This window comes from Phyllobates terribilis, unplaced genomic scaffold, assembly GCF_046119375.1.
Source record: "Phyllobates terribilis strain yellow unplaced genomic scaffold, ASM4611937v1 Scaffold_3__8_contigs__length_932513732, whole genome shotgun sequence".
Classification (NCBI taxonomy): domain Eukaryota; kingdom Metazoa; phylum Chordata; class Amphibia; order Anura; family Dendrobatidae; genus Phyllobates; species Phyllobates terribilis.
Window position 1 is genome coordinate 303,479,096 of NW_027362763.1, and position 20,850 is coordinate 303,499,945.

A 20,850-nucleotide genomic window follows, 5' to 3' on the forward strand; every position below is an offset into this window, starting at 1 on the left:
TTTGGCCCCTGATGAGTTAATGTTTGTTAACTCTAAATGGGTGTTTACAAAACTTCTATCTGTATTATATTGCCCAATTATAAGTAGATAGCAACACACTGGAGAAAGAATCCAGCCCCACAATAGCTTAGAGCAGGTTTCTCCCTGTATGAGAAGTAATTGCACTTTTATCAGCTGGGATAAAGCAATTTGCAATCGCTCTGCAGTAAGACCAGAATAACCTGTCATTACATCTCACATAGGAGCAGCCTGTTCTGGAATACTATTGCCCTGATTTCACTGCAGAGTGATTACAACTTGAGCCCAACAGACATTAGTGTGATTATTGACACATCTCCAGATAAGGAGGCAGAATAGCAAAGCAGACAGTGCTATGAGACAATGAGATCCATGGGTTTGTAATGTGACACCTAAACTCAGCTGTGCTGCTCATTCCCCTAAAGGGACCTTATCTGAAAGGTGTTATTAATAGTGTTGAGCCACCCCCGTAGTGTTCGAGTTCGGTTCGGTTCGTCGAACACCCGTGTGTTCGCCGAACTGTTCGTCGAACTGTTCGTCGAACACCTTCGAACACCGTTAAAACCAATGGCAGGCAAACAAAAACACATAGAAACACATAGAAAACACCTTCAAAGGTGTCCAAAAGCTGACAAACTGCTCAGAAGACATAACTAACACATGGAAAAGTGACAAGTACATATAGTCATGCGAAAATAAAAGAGGTGGAGGAGTAAAAGGAGGGGGAGACACAGATATAGGCATGTCATGCCCTTCTAAAATCCAAAAAGTGAGAAGCCGACACGGCCAATCCGTTCCTGCCCGTGCCACCTCCGTGTCGCCGGGTTTGTGCCAGAGCCGCGGTGGACCCTGACGGCCAGCCCCCCTCTCCTAATACTGGTGCCTGTCCGCTGGTGGGTCGAGCCCCCCGCGGTGGGGGGGAGTAACATCTGCAGAAGAAAGACCATCTTCAAGCCAAACTAACATGTCGACTTCTTTTCGTGGACAATGTGATACGATCCCTTTGTTACGGACACGCCCATCGCTACAAATTCCAGATGAGGCACAAAAACAGCAGGTGCTTCAGCGGATATCAAGTGCTCCTTCAAGTGGGCTCTCCTCCACCTCAACTTCAACATCACAAATACTCCAGTCCTCAGAGGTGTCACCCCAATCGCACTTGCTTCCTCACAGCTCCCAAGTCTCCAGCTGCCCGTCTGAGTATGGGGTAACACAGATGGTTGAGTCTGCACAGCTGTTTACTCATACTATAGCCTGGGAAACGGAGGTCTGCTCCAGAGCTTCTGTTAATCCAGACGAGGAAATGATCTGCACTGATGCCCAGAATCTTTATAAGTCGGATCCAGGACCAGATGAAGAAGGTTCTGAGCATAATGTAGACCCTCGTTCCCAAACGGTAGCTCCTGTTGGTGGAGACAATGATGAAGATGATGATGAGACTCAAATACCTGATTGGAGCGACAACTTGACTTTTCGGTCAGGGCAGGAAGAGGTTGGCTTTGAGGACGACGGGTGTGATAACACACAGGGTGATGATGACAAGGTTGGAGATCCCACTTACTGTCAATCCACAGTCAGCCAGTCGATGAGGCCACCCGGGCCTTTGCCTGGCCTTTGGGATGTCGCGGTGGTCGGCTCCCTGGCCCGTACCCTGGGGTCACTCTTTAAAAGGGTGGATAATTGTTAATTTTATAAGAGTTTGTGACACCACCTGTGGTATCTGGTGAGAAGCACCAGCGCTGCAGCAGTCCACTGAGGCCCGTGATAAGGCAGCTCGATGGTATAGCTCCCCACAGGTGGAGCTAGGTCTCAGGGCAGCGTATGCAGGGGGAATGCAGGACAGGCGAGACCCAGCTGGGTCAGAGCAAGAACGGAAACGGACACAGTAGTCACTTCAGTACCTTTTACTGGAGGAAATTCAGGCACATCCTGGAGCACTGTAGGGTGAAGGGTGCATATCAGGATCCTCCCCAATGAGCGGGTGTAGGGCCGCCTATTTCTTGCCTCTGCGCAGTAAGTTTCTGACCTGCCTGGAGCTAGGCCTAACTTTGTCTCTGTCCTGCGCTGGCTGACCTTGTGGTAGGGCCTTCTCTTGAAGTTCACGATCCCAGTATGCGGGGCCTAAGCGTCTCCTGGCTCTGTTACGTATCAGCACCTTAGCGATCCTGGGACTTGTAGTTCTCCAGGGATTCCGGTTATGCCTTACTGGGTCATAGAGATCCCGGTAAGCTCGGATCCGGTGTCCGGTAAATGCTTCAGGGTGAGCTGGTTAAGCTCCTCTGCCCCTTATGTACTAACTCGCCACTCACCTTCGGCCTACTCGGGCCCTCAATAGGCTATACACACTAACGGCAGCTTGCCGCGCTTCACCGATCTTATGACGCCGGCACACCTTAAGCTCTATCTGGGCTCCCTGAATCTAGCTAGCAGGAGCCTCGTGCTCCACTGCTGAACTATTAACTGAGTTCTCTAGACTAGACTGAGCTCCACTGCAGACTGACCTCTCTTAGGCTTCTCTACTGCAGGAACTCTTCAGAGGAACTGAACTGCCTAGCTCCACCTTCCCTATTTATATCCCTAACGGGCTCCCTCTGCTGGTCTGAGGTGGAAGGTGGAGATGTGTGAATGTTTATGGGGGCCTCTTGTGGAGGATTCCATCAATACACTCTTCTAGGATCTGTGATACCAAGCACAGCGGGGCGTCACAGATGCTATTGACGACGAGGTTAGGTTGCGCCTTCCTGGACAGAGACGGAGTACTGGAAGCACGTCAACAACTGCATCCTCAACCACAACTCCGCCTCTGACCACAAGTCGTAGTGGCTCTTCAGGTCGCATGGGCTCTAAGCCTTGCATAGCCTGGGCATTTATTCAGATCGATAAGGATGACCCAACTCGTGTTATCTGTAATATTTGTCACCAAAAGCTAAGTAGAGGCCAAAAAATCCATAGTTTGAGTACTTCATGCATGTACCGTCACATGGATATGAAGCATAAGTTGCAGTGGGAAGCTCACTGTGCTACAATGCGGCCTAGCAGGCTGGGCCAACCACCGTCTGCCCCATCTTGTGCATCCGCGGCCTCTTCATCCTCTGTGACTGGGGGGACAGCAGTCACACATGTTTTTGGACGCAGACCTGCCACCTCTTTACCTGCAACAGCCAGTGTGATTGGCAGGTCGTCAGTTCATAGGGAAGTGGAAACACCTGCTGGTGTTGAGAGCTCTCTGACATCGAGAGCACCACCTTTGGATCAAGGCAACCTAACATGTCCGCCTGCATCTTCCTCACAGACCGGCAGTTTGCCAGGGACACCCTACTCAACCCCGTCAAAGCACAACAGCCAGCCCTTGGTCCCTCAGATGTGGACAAGTAAAAGACCATTTCCTCCTAGCCATGAGAAAGCTAAGAGGTTGAATTTCACCATCTGCAAGCTGTTGGCTACAGAAATGCTGCCTTTCCGCCTGGAGAACACAGTGGATTTTTGAGACCTTATGTCCGTCGCAGTGCCCCAGTACCAGATGCCCAGTTGGCACTACTTCTCAAAGAAAGGTGTGCCTGCGCTCCACCAGCATGTCGCACACAACATCACCGCTTCTTTGAGAAACTCTGTGTGTGACAGGGTGCATTTCACCACAGACACTTGGACGAGTAGGCATGGACAGGGGCGTTACATGTCGCTGACAGGGCACTGGGTAACTATGGTGACAGCAGGACAAGGGGCTGCTGTCCAAGTCTTGCCGTCCCCGCGAGTTGTACGTCAATCCTCTTTATCTAGAAGTTCCTCCACTGCTTCTGCCTCCTCAACCTCCTCTCGGTCCTCCACCTGCACCCAAAGCCTGTCTGGTAATGCCACCTGCTTTCTAACTGCACACCTCCTTACTATGCTGGCAGCAGGGCTCAACGGCATCAGTGTTTACTTTGAAATGTCTGGGAAATGTGAGTCACACAGCTGAGGACTTGTGGTCAGCTCTGGAGACCCAGTTTCATGAATGGTTGTCTCCACTGGACCTGCAACCAGGGAAGGCCGTGTGCGACAATGCTGCAAACCTGGGTGCGGCCCTTCGCCGGGGCAATGTTACACACGTGCCTTGTATGGCTCACGTGTTGAACCTGGTTGTCCATAAATTTTTAGCCCACTATCCCGGACTAGATGGCCTTCTGCAGAGGGCACGGTCGCTGTGTGCTCACTTCCGCCGTTCGCATCCCGCAGCTCAACGACTTACATCTCTACAGAAGTCGTTGGGCCTGCCAGTTCACCGGCTGAAATGCGATGTGCCGACACGGTGGAATTCAACTCTGCACATGTTGCAGCGACTGTGGCAGCACCGACAAGCCCTGGTGCAATAGTTTCTGACGTATAGCCTGGGCCAACGAGATCCAGAGGTGGGGCAAATCACACAGCAGGAGTGGTCTCAGATCAGGGACCTATGAAGTTGACGCGCCCCCTGGGCCGTGGGGTACCCGGAGCTGGGCCGGTAGACGCTGGGGGTTGTAGTCACTGCGGCGGTGACCCGGTCCGTGACCCAGGGCGGTCAATCCAACGGTAATTTGTATATATGGATTTTATAATGTCCGACTACGCCACCTGTGGAGTGCGGCCAAAGGGGCCGCCGCTGCGGAACAGTCATCTGAAGCTGGTGGTTTTGCTGCAATGGTATTATTACTCACCACAGGAAGAGTGTAGCTTCAGGGCAGTGTGGGTGGATGATGGTGGTTGTAGTGCAGGGAGTCAGTAATGAACACAGAGTCCGTGTGATGCAGTCCCAAGATCTTTACTCACAGTTGTTGCAGTCCAGATTACAGGTACCAGAGCTATCTCACCCGTCGTGCTGTGCGTACTCAGTGAGGGGCTCAGTCCACCCCCAGATAGCTCCGGAGTACTTAGCAGGACCCCCTTCTGTGTGTCCTTTCTCTGGCCTTCTCCCTGCACCTCACACCCAGTGACACTTCTATCCGGTATCCTCGGGCCTTGGCGGGCGACTTGTGTTCCGTCCCCTGGGTCCTATGTGGCTACCTTCTTAGTGAGACTGGTGTGGACTTTTGCCTGCAGTACATGAAATGCTGCAGCCTCCGGTTTCTAGTTGAGCCTTGCTGTTTCTCCTCTAGTTGAGGGACCGGTTCCCCTTATCTGGCCTGACCCCTCTACCTCCTGGTAGCAGCGGGAGTACAGGTGGCCTTCTGCACGGCCCGTAGCCCTAGGGTCCCTTCGGTTCCTGGAGCCTTCCTGCTCCCACTCCTCTCTTCTCTCCTTCAGTCCTGGGCCTCCCAAGCTAGGCCCGCCTCCGGAGCAGAGCTCATGCCGAGCCTCTGCTCCTGTCACTTTTCCTCCTCTGACTGGCTTGCTCTTTCTAAGATGGCTTCCTATTTATACTCTCCCTGTCATGTGCTCCCCTAAGCTGCTCCCCTAAGCACCCACTACATAGGATCCTCCCACCAGCTAGGGACCTGGGACTGTGCTCTCCCTTAGGAGCAATCTCGCCCTAACCCCACTGCGGGTATGTGTTGGATGCAGGTGTTAGGGTCCCGAGCCATACGCCTTCCTTACCTGAGGGTGAGATACCACACCTCTGGGTGAGATGCAGTAACTCTGTGGTGACTGCACCCTCAGGGGCGCCACACACCTTTCTGCACAGTTTTGAAATGGCGACGAAGATGTTTAGTGCTGACGACGATGCCATTATCAGCATAACTATTCCGGTGATTTACATGCTGGAGCACACATTAAACAGAATTCAGAGTCAGGTGGTCGGACAAGAGGAGGTGGAGGAAGTAGAGGAGGAGTCGTATGCGGAAGGGATAACATCTCCAAGGTCCAGACGGTTGACAGCACCAAGGAGGCAGGCATGGGAGGGTGGGGGAGAGGGATTAAACAGGGCGCATGGTAGCAGCCAAACTGTTGAGGAAGGTGCAGGAGCCGAGGAAGAAGTGGAGGATGAACTGGCGATGGGCATGGAAGACTCATCAGATGAGGGAGACCTTGATCACATTTCTGTTGTGCGAGGTTGGGGGGAGAGGGCAGAGGAAAGAAGCATGATTCTTACCTCGCTACCAACACAACAAGGACTTGGTCCTCCTGGATGCGCAAGACACATGAGTGCCTTCTTGCTGCACTACCTGCAACATGACCCTCAGATTGCAGAATTCGAAGTAATCTCGACTACTGGGTTGCCACACTCTTAGATCCCCGGTACAAAAGTAAATTTGCCGAAATAATTCCTGCCATAAAAAGGGATTGACGCATGCAGGAGTATCTGCAGACGCTGTTGCAGAATCTTACATGTGCTTTTCCACAAAACACCAGTGATGCACGAAGTGAATCTCACAGTTCTAACTTGCCAACCGCGGGACTGTCGAGTCTTCATCACTCAAACCGTAACAGTAACACAGTATCTGCTGGTAACAGCAATTTTGTGAAATCGTTTCACCACTTTTTTAGACCATCCTTTGCAAGGCCACAGGAGACAAGAAGTCTGACACATAGTCAATGCCTAGAGAGGATGGTGCAGGAGTATCTCCAAGTGAACATCGAAGCCATGACTGTGTCACTGGACCCTTGCTCATTTTGGTATTCCAATCTGGAAAAATGGCCGGAGCTCGCCACTCACGCCTTGGAGATCTTGTCATGCCCTGCAGCCAGTGTTCTCTCTGAACGTGTGTTCAGCGCTGCTGATGGTGTGCTGACAGATAAGCGCACGCGGCTGTCCACTGAGAATGTAGACAGACTCACGTTCATAAAGATGAACAAATCATGGATTCGCAAGGACTTTTCTAATCCTGTGTTATCCTTGGGAGGCTAAAAGCTTGAGGATTTGGTAATATCACCTCACCAACCGTTTTAAGCAACTGTGGGGCAATTGATGCCACTTAACCCTAGAACGCATGACCATAAAAATCTACACTTTCATTTACCTGGGGCCTTTTAGGCCCGTGTGCAAATAACATTGAATAACTCAAACTCAAATGACAAACAACTATATACATGAAGAATACCTAGAGTTTCAAAATTCTAACTAAAGTAATCTTGCAGAAAATAGAAAACAATTAACAGGGCGGGACTGCGAAGCCCCAGGTATGCGTTCTAGGGTTAAGTGGTGTCTGTGCCACAATTTTGGGAAAAAATGGAAACTCTTTTTGGAGTCCCCTTGCTGTGTCTTACGTGACGTTGGCATCGTCAATTCCAGGTGGGTTGGGTCGCTCCCCCCCCCCTTTTAACTGTAAGAAACTACATACACTATGGCTTGGGGTAACACAGATGATTGAGTCTGAAGAGCTGTTTACTCAGAGGTCTGCTCCAAATCTTCAGTGTCTGCTAGTCAGCGTAGAATTTTTAAGTGCATCTAGCCTAGGCAATACTTTGGGCGTAGTAGCCCAGCTGCGAAGCAAGCTGCACCGCCTGTGTATCTAATAAGAATTTTTAAATGCATCTAGCCTAGGCAGACTGTGGGGACCCCCAACTAAACCCAGACGCTCAGCCCCCCTACCGCCCCCCTTTCCTTGACAATACAATAATGTAACTCTTACAACTGGATGGGTGAGGATCGGTCACAGCTTTTTTAACTCTTTATACTCATTCCATTAGAAAGACATTTTATTTCTAAAATAATTCAGCTTGTTGCAGCATGCCCTGGGTCTCCACTCCGGCAACTTGGCCAACAAGTGTAACTCTCCAACATGTCCTTTCTATTTCCAGGCCACGGAGGATCCTGCGTACTCGTATGCAGGACTCTGACCCCCACCCATCACTCTTAACGCTTGTTCCACTCCGTCCTGGAGTCCTGACAGGAATATGTCCAGTCCAATATCCATTAAGTGAACACCGTCGGGCCGTATGAGGCCTGCTTTATCTCCTTCCAGTTGTCGGTGTCGTACCACTACACCGCCTCTGTCTCTTCTAAATTTTGCCATCCGAATATTTATTACCCGCCTTGTCCGTTCGATGGCCGTGATGTCTCGCGCACCTTGCCATACCGGTATCGGCACAATCTCTGACCATACTATAGCTAGTTTTGTGAAAAATTCTCTGAAGCGCTCAGTGTCTAGTTTCATTATTGCCATTAGTTATGCGCTCTTGTGATGACCTAGGTTGTTTCCCCCGGCCTGTATAACTAAGATGACCAGACATCTTGCCTCTCTCCCTACCTTGATTACCTCCATTAGTACCTGTGGCCATAGCAGGCCTCTAATACCTCTCCAGTTGAAATATGTGTTATGAAACTCTAATTTCCTCCTGCCTGGGCGGACTTTCGCCCTTTAATCTGCCCAATATATATACGAGTGGCCTATCACCCACACTGTTGGCTTAGCGTCACCTGTAAAAGAAACAAACCACGTTAGGATAACAAGTCCGGTCTTATGTATCTTGCCAAACACGTGGATCACCATCTCTCTATCCTCTGAACTTCCGTTTCTGACAGTCCTGCTCTTGCTGCTTCTGTGGCCACGCCTATGCGGAATGAGTGTGTCCCGTAATCTTTGGGGTGGTTCCCTGCCGATGTTATGCATTTATTAAATATAGCTTGGAACTGGTATCTTGATAATGGCGTCCCATCAATGTGTGATAGGAACAAATTACTTTGTGATCTGATGGTTAGCTATGGTTTTACTATTGTTACCCGACTCAGTGTACCGTTTGTGGGTTGTAGAAGTACCCAAGTGCCCCTGCCCGCTGGAACCATTTTCGATTTGTGTATGCGTAGACGTATTGCATTATTGCCTATGACTTCGTCCTCGTGTAATAAGCCTCCACTGGTGCTAATTTTGGATTGAGGGACTAATTCGCTTATGCATAGCGCCCCGAAGAAGGTGATCACAAATGCAGTAGACAGTAGTGTTGCTTCAAATTGTGAGTGTCATGTTAATGGTGTTAGGGATATGATGTGAGAAATCAGTTTTAGTGACACGGGACGGGACGTCTACACTCCTGACTTGGCTGACCCCTTTTCCACCCTTTTATGGATTGTCTGATGATGAATCTTTGTCACATCTCCCCAATTCAGTAGTTGGAAGTGAAATGCTACTCCGGTCAGACACCGCTGCGCTGACGCCCCTGATATGCCCCTCATCATTAGCTGGTGGAGAAATTCTATGGTGACTTGTGATCTTTCTTGTTCACATTGGTCAACCCGTCTGCCTGCTACTAGTCGTGTCCACTCTTCCCATGCCTTACCGTATGCTTGCCACGTCGACGGGGCAACTGACGCTCTGATTAATGGCATCAACTATTCGCCACTAGATCCCATAGGGAAGGTGGGCAACTGTTGTCCCGATGGGTGGGCATTGTGGAAGAGCTCTGTGAAAATCTGCCAATTGAATTGTTATAAAGCGTTAGCAAAAGCTTTAGACCCCTCAGCATAGTGGCTAGCGCGGACCCATACATTGTGTTTTAGGCACAGGAATGCTAGCCTGGGTAGTAGGCCTAGCACTGGGAGAGACGATGATGCCATCTTATTAATGCAGTGCGCTAAGCTGGTGTTTTTTGTTATGAAGCGTATATTTTTGTAAGCCAGGAGCGCGCCCCATATTTCTATTGCTACCACTATTGGGAAGAAAAATTATTTTCAGGGCTAGATGCAGCGAAAAATTATTATTAATTGAAAAGCTGGTGGAGCTTGGTATAGATGGCCTAATACAATGAGACCCACACACTGCTAGAAGGCCAAATATTTTTTCAGAGTTAGATGCAGAAAAAAATTATATTCAGTTTGCAACCTGATGGAGGTCAGTATAGATGGACTAATAGAACAAGTCCCACACACTGCTAGAAGGCCAAATATTTTTTCAGAGGTAGATGCAGACAAAAAATTATTTTGAATTTGCAACCTGATGGAGGTCAGTATAGATGACTAATAGAACAAGTCCCACACACTGCTAGAAGGCCAAATATTTTTTCAGTGCTAGATGCAGAAAAAAATTATATTCAGTTTGCAACCTTATGGAGGTCAGTATAGATGGACTAATAGAACAAGTCCCACACACAGCTAGAAGCCCAAATATTTTTTCAGAGGTAGATGCAGAAAAAAATTATATTCAGTTTGCAACCTGATGGAGGTCTGTATAGATGGATTAATAGAACAAGTCCCACACACAGCTAGAAGCCCAATATTTTTTCAGAGGTAGATGCAGAAAAAAATATATTCAGTTTGCAACCTGATGGAGGTCTGTATAGATGGATTAATAGAACAAGTCCCACACACAGCTAGAAGCCCAAATATTTTTTAGAGGTAGATGCAGAAAAAAATATATTCAGTTTGCAACCTGATGGAGGTCTGTATAGATGGATTAATAGAACAAGTCCCACACACAGCTAGAAGCCCAATATTTTTTCAGAGGTAGATGCAGAAAAAAATATATTCAGTTTGCAACCTGATGGAGGTCAGTATAGATGGACTAATAGAACAAGTCCCACACACTGCTAGAAGGCCAAACATTTTTTCAGAGCTAGATGCAGAAAAATATTATATTCAATTTGCAACCTGATGGAGGTCAGTATAGATGGACTAATAGAACAAGTCCCACACACAGCTAGAAGGCCAAATATTTTTTCAGAGGTAGATGCAGAAAAAAATTATATTCAGTTTTCAACCTTATGGAGGTCAGTATAGATGGACTAATAGAACAAGTCCCACACACAGCTAGAAGCCCAAATATTTTTTCAGAGGTAGATGCAGAAAAAAATTATATTCAGTTTGCAACCTGATGGAGGTCAGTATAGATGGACTAATAGAACAAGTCCCACACACTGCTAGAAGGCCAAACATTTTTTCAGAGCTAGATGCAGAAAAATATTATATTCAATTTGCAACCTGATGGAGGTCAGTATAGATGGACTAATAGAACAAGTCCCACACACAGCTAGAAGGCCAAATATTTTTTCAGAGGTAGATGCAGAAAAAAATTATATTCAGTTTTCAACCTTATGGAGGTCAGTATAGATGGACTAATAGAACAAGTCCCACACACAGCTAGAAGCCCAAATATTTTTTCAGAGGTAGATGCAGAAAAAAATTATATTCAGTTTGCAACCTGATGGAGGTCAGTATAGATGGACTAATAGAACAAGTCCCACACACTGCTAGAAGGCCAAACATTTTTTCAGAGCTAGATGCAGAAAAATATTATATTCAATTTGCAACCTGATGGAGGTCAGTATAGATGGACTAATAGAACAAGTCCCACACACAGCTAGAAGGCCAAATATTTTTTCAGAGGTAGATGCAGAAAAAAATTATATTCAGTTTGCAACCTTATGGAGGTCAGTATAGATGGACTAATAGAACAAGTCCCACACACAGCTAGAAGCCCAAATATTTTTTCAGAGGTAGATGCAGAAAAAAATTATATTCAGTTTGCAACCTGATGGAGGTCTGTATAGATGGATTAATAGAACAAGTCCCACACACAGCTAGAAGCCCAATATTTTTTCAGAGGTAGATGCAGAAAAAAATATATTCCGTTTGCAACCTGATGGAGGTCTGTATAGATGGATTAATAGAACAAGTCCCACACACAGCTAGAAGCCCAATATTTTTTCAGAGGTAGATGCAGAAAAAAATGTATTCAGTTTGCAACCTGATGGAGGTCTGTATAGATGGATTAATAGAACAAGTCCCACACACAGCTAGAAACCCAATATTTTTTCAGAGGTAGATGCAGAAAAAAATATATTCAGTTTGCAACCTGATGGAGGTCTGTATAGATGGATTAATAGGACAAGTCCCACACACAGCTAGAAGCCCAATATTTTTTCAGAGCTAGATGCAGAAAAAAATTATATTCAATTTGTAACCTGATGGAGGTCAGTATAGATGGACTAATAGAATGATGCTATGCCCAAAAGATTTTACTTCACTAGGTGCAGTAAAAAAATTGGTATTCTATACACAGGTGGTATATCTTGCAACACAGATAGGCTACTCCACTGACTAACACACTCTGCAATAGGCCAAAAAGGATTAGCTTTGCTAGATTCAGCCAAATGCTGTGAAAAAAACTTGCACAGCACTGGCACAGACCTGCCTGGCAAAAACTGATAGGAACTGATGTAACCTAGTCCTGAAAAGGACTCCAATTACAATTAGTCTTTACTCCCACAATCTATCTATTTAAGAGCACAGACCTGCCTGATAAAAGTCGTAGGAAATGCTGTAACCTAGTCCTTAAAAGGACTGCAATCACAACTATTCCCTACTCCCAAGCTATCTGTAGATTTGTGCGAAAATTGGCTTGAAATTAACAAGGTATAGCGCACACAGCAACAGCGGTGCCGTCTAACACGCAGCTGCAGCAGTGAGAAAATGGTGGCGACGGGGAAAATGACTTGGTCTTATAGGGCAAGGACATGTGACATACACTGCCAATGACACATGCCCTTGCTTGTGTGAAAAAAAGCACTTCGCTCCGTGTGTGCGCTGCTGATAGGCTGACAGATTGCACCTTCCCACTGCAAATGCGGGAAAGAGAAAAAAAAATGGAGATCTTCATTGTTCCTGCAGAGATCCATCCCCTGCCCCTCCCCCCACCCCGCTGTACACTCAAACTGCGTATTAACATTAATTTTCATCATTACTGAGAAAAAATCCAGTTATGATTTTGGTGCACGAACAGTTATCGAACATCACCTCGAACAGCCGAATTTTTCTCAAATTGTTCGTGTTCGCCGAACGGCTCGAACACCGCCCAAAACAGCTCGAATTTGAGATTGGCGAACAGTTCGAGTAGAACAACGCTCATCTCTAGTTATTAATCTATGCTTTACTTCTAGCACTTTCTAATCATGCAGGCGGTTAGACCGGGAAATCAGGACTGTATTATTACATTTCACACACTGTGAATCCTGCTCTACATTATGGTTAGGGCATGTTCTTTTTCCCCTGTGCTGCTGCTTGCTTATAATTGGCTGGCATCATACATGGGAAAGAAGTACATGCCCCTAGTGAAAACTAACTGATAACAACCATTTAGACTTAACGGAAAGTAACTCATTAGGTGCAAAATACTTTGATTTCTAATATCTCTGCAACAAGGAGGCAAAATAACAATTATAATAAGTTTTATTCTGCTCTGCTGCCATTATTACATTGTGTGTTCAGTTTAACAAAATATGTTGAAAGGTCCTCCTTAACTCAGGGTTTCTGTCTAAATCCCCCAAAAAAGTGTTTCAGATTAAACTCCTAACGAAACCACCACTCGCTCTAAAGAGGCAGATGGAGTCACTTTGGATTCTTTCTGCCATCTGATTAGGTGGTGTTCCATCTGTTTAGGCATGTGCAAAAATGTTTTTGACCATACTTTTTTGTGCTAAGAAGAAAAAATGCTTATAATGATGGACACCCAAAGGTAATACAGAATCCAAACTGTCTCGGTCTGACTCATTATAGTGAATGGTTCTGTGGGGTTTTTCTCTGAATCACTTTATTTGGGGGATTTGGACGGAATCCTTGATTTAAGTGATCACTATAGATCACAGATTAAATGTAATACAAGCCTTATTCTGAGTTTTGGGAGGCAGAATAAACTAATAAACAGAAGTTCCAAAATAGCTTTTATTTTATTTAACTCATTTTCCATTCTGTATAAGTAACGAGACTACTTTATTATTCCGATTCTAGCTATGCTATAAATATACAGGTGCTTCTAATTTCTGCTTTTCATCTGGATGGTCTGGCTTGGCCAGGGAGGCTTGGCACCCATATGTTCTCTGGTGCTGCTCCTGCTATATGTGTGTATATGTGTGCACGGTTGGGGCATGTTCTTTTTCTCCTGTGATGCTGCTTGCTTATAACACTGGTCAACAAATTTAAACTTTTTTCTGTTTCCTGTTTTAAAATATGTTGTCACTATGTACTTTAAGGCGCTGATTTCAGAAATATAATCAGAATTTCTGTAGCATGTACCATTTCCGAGATATTTTCATTTTACGATTATAATGATAAGGACTGTACATAGTGCATAATAAATTTGCACTTAAATTAAACCTTTTATTTCAGAAATGTATTTTTGGTAGAAATAACCAATGAAATTCATAATGTGGACTCTATTATAATATACAGCACTTAAGCCCTGTCCAATCATGCATTGCATTAGATGTGCACTCTCAGGCATGCCCAGAGACAACTGTCAGACTTTGGTCTATTTCCAAGTAGCATTATATAATAACAGCAGTAACGACACTGCAGTCTTCATGTGTTTCTTCTGTTTTGCAGAAAATTTTATAAGGAGCAAGACTGTTTAATAAGTAAAGAGTTGCAGAATGTCACGTCAATGTCACAATAGCAGTGACCTCTTTTGTTATTGCAGTTGTTAAGAAGGCGTATGAGTTATATTATGAATGCAAAATTGGTGACCAAGACAGAGCATGGGCTCATATATGCTGCTCATCTTGCTCTACATGTTTGAGGTCTTGGCTAAAGGATGTGCAACCATTGATACTCTGAATAGGTACGGTATCTTACCTGGGGGGACAGTGGAGCGAGGGTCACAGGAGGCAGGGTCCCTCAGGAAGTCGGCGGCTGCAGCAGAAGAGGTCAGATGCTGTGGAGCCTGTGCTGGGCTGGGGCCTGTGCCTGGCTGAGGCCCCTAGCCTGGCCGGTTCCTGTGATCTGGAGGGAGCAGAATGACCATATAGCCACTTGTTTCTTCTGCATGACATAGAATCATAGAATCATAGAATGATAGAGTTGGAGGGGATCTCCTGGGTCATCTGGTCCAACCCCCTGCTCAAAGCAGGATTTACTAAATCATCTCAGACAGATGTCTGTCCAGCCTTTGTTTGAAGACGTCCATTGAAGGGTAACTCCCCACCTCTCGTGGCAGCCTGTTCCACTCATTGATCACCCTAACTGTCAAAAAGTTTTTTCTAATATCTAATGTGTCTCCTCCCATTCAGTTTCATCCCATTGCTTCTAGTCTTTCCTTGTGCAAATGAGAATAAAGATGATCCTTCTGCAATGTGACAGCCCTTGAGATATTTGTAGACAGCTATTAAGTCTCCTCTCAGTCTTCTTTTTTGCAAGCTAAACATTCCCGAATGTATGAATGTATCCGTTTTTTTTTCTAAGAATAGGAGGTCTATTGAATATCCCAACCTTGCTTCGGCAATTAGACCAGTGGTTACGATGAAAGTCTGCTAGTTCCAAAACCACCGCCGGTGTGGAGAATAGAAGATGACGATGAAATGACGGTTTATTCATCAGAGATGGAAGCTGCTGCTGATTCAGATTTCAAACCATCAATATCAACTGCTCCACATTTAATATCTCAAGCAAGACTCAACGATCTGGTCAGAGATGTGGGTTTGTCAAAGAGTCAGGCAAGGTTGCAAGGGTGGAATCTGTTGCAGCCAGGTACGAAAATTTCAGTATTTCGTAGTCGTCATGAATAGAGATGAGCGGAGTTTGACTCGAACTGTTCGCCAATCTCAAATTCGAGCTGTTTTGGGAGGTGTTCGAGTCGTTTGACGAACTCGAACGATTTGCAAAAAAATTCAGCTGTTCGAGGTTATGTTCGATAGCTGTTCGTGCACCAAAAGCATAACTGGATTTTTTCACAGTAATACTGTTAATTAGTGATGAGCGAGCATGCTCGCCACTGCTCGGTACTCGCCCGAGCATCTCAGTATTCGAGATGCTCGGGCGGGAGCTCGGGTCCCCGTCCTGCATGTCTGGCACTATTTAGAGCACCAATCATGGAGGGATTGTCTGTCACTCACTGTAATGCCACAGCCATGGTGGTTGTGGCATTACAGGGGTTGCCCAAATCGATGGGAACAGGGCTCACAGTGAAACATGAAAAGTCGGCAATTCAGCAGCGGCATACACCGGTACCGACAATTTATAACAAAAAGAATAGAGCATCACACATAGATTAGATAGATAGAAACATGTCAGTCACATGTATAAGAAGTACAGTGGCAGTGTTGGTTACCGTACTTGTCATTTAGTGTAAAAATAAAGGATTTATTAAAAAAAATTGGCGTGGGGTTCCCCGTAATTTTAGTCTCTAGCGGAGGTTAAGCAGATGGCTGGGGCAGATGTTTGAAGCCAGGGAAGGGGGTAATACCCACGGAGCTTCCCAGGCTACTAATATCAGCCCCCAGCTGAATATCTAGCCTTTACTAGCTATTAAAATGGGGGACCCCCCCAAAAAAATGACGTGGGTTCCCCCCTATTTTAATACCTAGCAAAGGCTAGGCAGAAAGCTGGGGGCTGATATTAATAGCCTAGGAAGGGTGCCATGAATATTGGCCCCCTCCCAGGCTAGAAACACCAGCCCTCAGCCGCCCCAGAAATGGTGCATCCATAAGATGTACCAATTTTGACACTTAGCCTCGTTCTTCCCACTGTCCTGTAGCCGTGGCAGTGGGGTAATAGGGTTGGGGTTGATGTCAGCTTATAATGCCAGCTGACATCAAGCCCAGGTTAGTAATGGAGGGGCGTCTATAAGACACCCCCATTACTAACCCCATAGTCAAAGTTAAAAAAAACCACAAACACCCAGAATAAAGTCCTTTAATTGAAATAAACACACAATTCTTTAATGTTCTAAATTAAACCCTACTTACCATATCGCCCATTCCAGCTGAAGCCAACGATCTCCTGCAATAAAAGTAAAATAATAAACGAACCTCATCCTTACCTTTCCATGGTTCCCAGGACATCTTCAGCTCTGCTACATTGACATGACAGGCTGGAGCACAGCAGAATGCTGCCATCCAGCTTGCCATGCCACAGACACTGAGAAGCTCCTCAGTGTCTGGCTGTGACGGCATCCAGATGAGCCGAGTTCATGTCCAATGAACTCAGCTCACCTCATGCACGTCACTGATAGCGTGTGAGAATTCTCCTGTGCTCGCCGCTTGAGCAGGAGAATTCTCCCACGCTGGGATGGCATTGAGATGACAGGCTAGATCGCAGCAGAGCGCTACCATCCAGCTTGTCATCCTTCAGAGACACTGCAGAGCGCAAGCATGCTTGCACTCTGCAGTGTCTCTGAAGCGCTACTTGCAGTGTCTCTGAAGCGCTGGATCGCAGCAGAGCGCTACCATCCAGCTTGTCAAACTTCAGAGACACTGCAGAGTGCTTGCTGATTTATCGGCTATTACTGCCCCTTCCATGCTTGCGCTCTGCAGTGTCTCTGAAGGATGACAAGCTGGATGGTAGCGTTCTGCTGCGATCCAGCGCTTCAGAGACACTGCAGAGCGCAAGTATGCCTGCGCTCTGCAGTGTCTCTGAAGGATGAAAAGCTGGATGGTAGCGCTCTGCTGTGATCTAGCCTGTCATCTCAATGCCATCCCAGCATGGGAGAATTCTCCTGCTCAAGCAGTGATGTCATTTGCCGGCACCACATGCGCAGGAGAATTCTCCCACGCTGTCAGTGACGTGCATGAGGTGAGCTGAGTTCATTGGACATGAACTCGGCTCATCTGGATGCCATCACAGCCAGACACTGAGGAGCTTCACTGAGGAGCTTCTCAGTGTCTGCGGCATGGCAAGCTGGATGGCAGCGTTCTACTGCGCTCCAGCCTGTCATGTCAATGTAGCAGAGCTGAAGCTGTCCTGGGAACCATGGAAAGGTAAGGATGAGGTTGTTTATTATTTTACTTTTATTGCAGGAGATCATTGACTTCAGCTGGAATGGGCGATACGGTAAGTAGGGTTTAATTTAGAACATTAAAAGAATGTCTTTAATTGAAATAAAGGACTTTATTCTGGGTGTTTGTATTTTTTTGTAACTTTGACTATGGGGTTAGTAATGGGGGTGTCTTATAGACGCCTCTCCATTACTAACCTGGGCTTGATGTCAGCTGGCATTATAAGCTGACATCAACCCCAACCCTATTACCCCACTGCCACCGCTACAGGGCAGTGGGATGAGCAAGGCTAAGCCCCAGAATTGGCACATCCTATGGATGCGCCATTTCTGGGGCGGCTGACGACTGGTGTTTCTAGCCTGGGAGGGGAGAAATATTCATGGCACCCTTCCTAGGCTATTAATATCAGCCCCCAGCTGTCTGCCTAGCCTTTGCTAGCTATTAAAATAGGGGGGACCCCACGTCATTTTTTTTTTGGGCTCCCCATTTTAATAGCTAGTAAAGGCTAGATATTCAGTTGGGGGCTGATATTAGTAGCCTGGGAAGCTCCATGGGTATTACCCCCTTCCCTGGCTTCAAACATCTGCCCCAGCCATCTGCTTAACCTCCGCTAGAGACTAAAATTACGGGGAACCCCACGCCAATTATTTTTTTAATAAATCCTTTATTTTAACACTAAATAACAAGTACAGTAACCAACACTGTCACTGTACTTATTATACATGTGACTGACATGTTTCTATCTATCTAATCTATGTGTGATGCTCTATTCTTTCTGTTCTAAATTGTCGGTACCGGTGTATGCTGCTGCTGAATTGCCGGCTTTTCATGTTTCACTGTTCCCATCGATTTTGGCAACCACTGTAATGCCGCAACCACCATGGCTGTGGCATTACAGTGAGTGGCAGACAATTCCTCCATGATTGGTGCTCTAAATAGCGCCAGACATGCAGGACGGGGACCCGAGCTCCCGCCCGAGCATCTCGAAAGTACTCGGCGAGCTCCGAGCATCTCGAGTACTGAGATGCTCGAGTGAGTGGCGAGTATGCTCGCTCATCACTAATTAACAGTATTACTGTGGAAAAATCCAGTTATGCTTTTGGTGCACGAACACTTATCGAACATAACCTCGAACAGCCGAATTTTTTGCAAATCGTTCGAGTTCGTCGAACGACTTGAACACCGCCTAAAACAGCTCGAATTTGAGATTGGCGAACAGTTCGAGTCGAACACCGCTCGTCTCTAGAAGTAAGTAACCGGAACGCCCCCTCAATGTCTGTTTTGGCCATTAGGGTGCCTCTTCCCAACTTCTTGACCCGCCTGATTGCCTTGTCAAAGGAGGTACACTATATACTACTGGTTCCGCGTCGATGTTGTCGTTTACAGACCTGCCCCTTGGATATGACAAATGGTGGATTAGTCCGAATGTATTGGGTTTCGTTTTTGGCAAGACTCCCAACGGGGATACCACTACGTCTTGTAAGGAAAGTGTTCTGAATGGAACCGCCATTCTACCTAAAGATATTTCTTTTTTTAATTTTCTTATCACAACGTCTGGGTGTTGGTAGGCTGATTTTAGATGTTTACTCCAGCCTTTCTTGATTTTAGAAGGGCATGACATGCCTATATCTGTGTCTCCCCCTCCTTTTACTCCTCCACCTCTTTTCTTTTCGCATGACTATATGTACTTGTCACTTTTCCATGTGTTAGTTGTGTCTTCTGAGCAGTTTGTCAGCTTTTGGACACCTTTTGAAGGTGTTTTCTATGTGTTTCTATGTCTTTTTGTTTGCCTGCCATTGGTTTCAACGGTGTTCAATGAACCGTTCGACGAACATGCCAGTGTTCGACGAACCGAACCGAACCCGAACACTACGGGGGTGGCTCAACACTAGTCATGAAGATTTGACCAAATATTTCAGTCAAGCTGACAGTCTCACTTTTTGCAGTGATATTACTGGATTGTTTTCTGTCCCTGAAGTTGACCCAAGGGAATGGCGACAGTTCATGGGTATATATATGTATATATAATATGTATTTTTCAGACCATAAGACACACTTTTTCCCCCCAATATTTAGGAGGAAAATGGGGGGTGCGTCTTATGGTTCGGGCGTTACCTGCGGTGGTCCTCCAGGAGCGCGGTGGTGGTAGTGGCGGCATCAGCAGAGGTGAGCGGCTGGGGTCAGCACCTGTGCCTGGCCGATGCTGGGGCCGGTGTCGGGCTGTGAGCGGCATGCGGCCTGCGCAGGTTTCCGGTGTGCGCGGTCATCTTTCTAGACCTATGAACTACAGGAAAATGGCCAGCGCATGCGCGGACCGGTAGCTCCGGCGGCCATTTTCCTGTAGATCACAGCTGTAGGAAGATGGTTGCGCACACCGGAAACCAGCGCAGGCTGCACTGCTTTGACGCTCACAGCCCGGCATTGACCACAGCACGGTACAGGCCTCGGCTCCGGCCCCGGCCAGAGGCCCCGGCCAGAGCCCTCGGCCTCGGCCCCAGCCAGTGGCCCCTGCCTCAGACCCAGCCAGAGGCCTCGGCCCCGGCCTCAGCCCCAGCCAGTGGCCCCTACCTCAGACCCAGCCAGAGGCCTCGGCCCCGGCCCCGGCCTCAGCCCCAGCCAGTGGCCCCTGCCTAAGACCCAGCCAGAGGCCTCGGCCCCGGCCTCAGCCCCAGCCAGTGGCCCCTGCCTCAGACCCAGCCAGAGGCCTCGGCCCCAGCCTCAGCCCCAGCCAGTGGCCCCTGCCTCAGACCCAGCCAGAGACCTCGGCCCCGGCCTCAGCCCCAGCCAGTGGCCCCTGCCTCAGCCCCAGCCAGAGGCCCCGGCCTCAGCCCCAGCCAGTGGCCCCTGCCTCAGACCCAGCCAGAGGCCTCGGCCCCGGCCCCGGCCTCAGCCCCAGCCAGTGGCCCCTGCCTCAGATCCAGCCAGAGGCCTCCGCACAGGAACCAGCCAGGCTAGGGGCCTCAGCCAGGGACAGGCCCCGGCCCGGCACAGGCACCACAGCATCTGACCTCTTCTGCTGCAGCCGCTGACTTCCTGAGGGACCCTGCCTCCTGTGACCCTCGCTCCACTGGCCCCAAGGTAAGATACCATACCTATTCAGACTATAAGATGGACCCCCATCTTATAAAAAATATTTTTTTTCTATTTTCCACCCCAAAATTTGGGGTGCGTCTTATGGTCTGAAAAATACGGTGTGTGTGTGTATGTATATATATATATATGTGTGTATGTATATATATATAT